The 3344-nt window shown below is 38.3% G+C and overlaps 1 pseudogene; it reads right to left on the bottom strand.

The window, feature by feature from the left end:
* Positions 1-642: 642 nt before the first annotated feature.
* Positions 643-2842, bottom strand: LOC148836665 (uncharacterized; annotated as a pseudogene).
* Between the last annotated feature and the right edge of the window lie 502 nt (positions 2843-3344).

Raw genomic sequence — 3344 nt, 5'->3', positions numbered from 1 at the left:
TCGCTTCCACAATTGTGTGATGCCACCTTCCTTCTGTGGACTCACTCATCCTCTCCAGACTGAAATGCAAAGCTCTAAAGATCTTTTCTCTAAAGACGCTGAACCTTTGCACTCTGCCCAACCTCTCTTTACTTCTCTCCCCTCTGGTAAGTGACTCAGGTCTATAACAGCTTTTTACACTCCTAAAACACATTTTCTGAAATTATATCCCGTTTTTTTCAAAACCTTAAGCACAAATCCAAAAACTCAAACTAAAAATTACCAAAATACATCTCTGTCTGGCAAAAGCAAACAATTGACTCAAAAGCATGTTAGCTTTGCTCATAATGAAACTTTGCCTTCAAAGCACACACAAATCCATCAACTATGCACTAGTGCAATCAGTTGAAAACACTGTTATCAAAGATGCTAATGAATTGGTAACAACTGTACAAGGAAAAAAAGGTGTAAATATGCATGTTGGTGAAATCCATGTAAAAACTGAGAGTGCAGAAGGAACAACACAGTACATAAGAATACATCCAAATTGTTAACTTTTATTTATGAAGATGCAAATGAGGTTTTGGGAAAAAACTACAAATCAAACATAGAAGTTCTATAGAAGGAATACATCCATTAGACAGAAAGAAAAAAAATGTGGATTTATTCTGCCTCAGCATCCCATCTTTGGGCTGGGGCAGGCCCAAGGACTTCATCTACAGTACATCACATGCGATATCTTTCCTGGCCAGAAAGGGTGGGAAATATCTCCATAGCGTGGAAAAGATTTCCCATTCATAGGGATTTCTGTCATATCCCTTCAACCGCCATGCCAAGAAAAATTCTTCAATTGGGTTGAGAAATGGGGAATAAGGTGGAAGGAAGACATTTGAGAATTGGGCATTGTCGTTGAACCATTCACGGACCTGAATACTGCGATGAAAACTGCCGTTGTCCCAAATGATCATATAAGAAGGATGCTCTGGTTGCTCCTGCACTCTATGGTCTTGTTCAATCAGAGCGTCCCGAAGACCACTGAGAAATGTCATTAGATGTGCTGTGTTACATGGTCCTAGGGCGGCACGGCGGTGGAGGACTCCATGATGGCTGAGTGCTGCACAGAGGGTGACATTGCCCCCACGCATTCCAGGAACATCCACAATGGCATGGTGGTTGATGTTCCATCCTCTCCTCCTTCTCTCTGTGAGGCTAAAGCCTGCCTCATCAACAAAGATAAATTCCTGTGGAGTGTCCATAGACTCTAGCTCCAAAGGTCTCTAGAATAAGGATGTCATAACAGAAGTAATTTAGTTGGTATACTGTAGCCAATACAGTACTTTACACTATAATCCAGTGAAACCTATCAGGTAGGCCACAATGAACAGTATACAGTACTATAATGTTACTGACATGCTTTACTGTAGACAATTCAATTTTTGTTTTTAAAGTCTTACTTGTACATATTGCATATTGAAAACACAGGTCTTTTACTCTGTCAGTGCTCCATTGGAATGGGACACAATAAACTTTCTTCATGGACATGCTGTTGCGCTGAAGAACACGGTGAATGGTACTCAGACTGACTTTTTCAATTCCTTGGAACATGTTGTTGTCCTCAATTATTTGAGTTTGTATTTCTCTTAGCCTCTTACAATTGTTGGCAAGGAACATTGTTTACAGTGGCATTCTCCTGAAGATATGTGGTCTACCGCCGTCGGCCGACTGCCTTTCAATTCTGTAAAAATAGAATACGTTTGGCAATATTCAGAAATACGTGTTCAAATATTTTCTATTCCCGCCTGCATCAATGCGGCGACATACTGAAATATACAAGAGCAAACAAAAGACAGAGATACAGTAATGTGAATTACCTATTTTCTTCTCTGAACATCCTGATTATTGAAGCAACCGAGAAGCGGCTCAGATTTGGCTGTACCCTTTATCCAGCTCCTCTCATTGTCATGCCATGAACAAGAACATGGTCCATGATTGTTGCACGTATCTCCTCTGTAAAATGTTATCTTCCTCCTCTTCTTCTTCTTCCCTGAAAACCTCCTCTTACCTGCACTCTTCCTCTACCTCTTCCTCTGCTCCTTGCATGACAACATAAGGTTAATTATGCTTTATGATGAAACTTGTGCTTGCGGTTATGCAAAAAGAGTTTAGGAGATCTGCAATTTGTGTGTATCAGGTGATTATTGCCTAAGGTTTTGTCAAAAGAGTTTTGCTTTTGGTAATTGAAGAAAAGATTTGGGGAATTGTGTTCAAAGTATCAGTTTTTGTGTGTTAGCAATTGAAAAAAAATGTAAGATAAGGGCTACTAGGTTCTATAACAGTATCCACCTGGAGACTGTGAGATGCATAAATTCTGCACTTTAACTTGATATTTTTGCATGGATCACATTGTTACACCATCGGACCCAAATGTTATATAATTGTTTTATTTTATTTTATATTTTCATTACTGATGTAAGTTTAAGATGGTGTGCAAATATGTTGAGTAGATGCATTTTGGTATTGGCTTCATGTTGTATATTTTTATTGTATGTCTTTCATTGTATGAGCTCACCGACCCAAATTGCATACAACTACAGTAGTTGTTATGGCAAGTAAAGTAAAGTAATGAAAGCTGAGAGCTGAAATCATATTAGTAATACATACTGTATGAAAAGTACTATATGTGACAAATTGAGGCATCAGTGGTTTCAGGATTTTAAGAAAATCTATGTAGAGTAGGAAACTCGATTTACTCCTTCCCACGTTAATCATGGTTGCCTTGTGGTAGTCTTGTGGTTGGAAGAAGAGAAACAGATTTGGTTTTGATTTTCTCCTTATCCCTCTGCTCCTTATCTCCCTTTATCATTTACGCTTTTGTGAGTGTCTATAACATTGATAAGAAGGCATTTGTTTTCCAGTTTCCAAGAGCAAATAAACCTACAGTATGGTGATTCCTAGATTATCCTTGCAATACATGCAGCTGAGAATTTGGGAAAATAAATACTTTCTCCTCTTTGCAGAGAAAGTCCAGCAACATGTTCTATTTTATCAAAAGTTACTTAAGATAGGAGCAGAGTTAGTGATCCTAATGCAGAATCCATACCAACAGCTGTGAGCACTGGGACGGCATACTGATGTGGTTTAGAAATGTTGAAACTGTCAAAATGGTGCTCTTCATTTTTTAAATAAGATTCTCTGCAGGGCAAGAGGTCATTACACTTACGTTTAACACCCATAAACCAATTGGGTTATTTTTTCAAATAGAATGATAAGAAAACAGACTATCCCTGAAAATTGCTAAATTAAACCCTGGTGAAAATTCTTGTGGGATTCTTCATGACACAATTGTTTGTAAAAAATACTAGCAA

This window comes from Atractosteus spatula, chromosome 4, assembly GCF_055471065.1.
Source record: "Atractosteus spatula isolate fAtrSpa1 chromosome 4, fAtrSpa1.hap1, whole genome shotgun sequence".
Taxonomy (NCBI): domain Eukaryota; kingdom Metazoa; phylum Chordata; class Actinopteri; order Semionotiformes; family Lepisosteidae; genus Atractosteus; species Atractosteus spatula.
The sequence above is the reverse complement of the archived record's forward strand: the minus strand, read 5'-3'. Positions and strand labels throughout refer to the sequence as shown.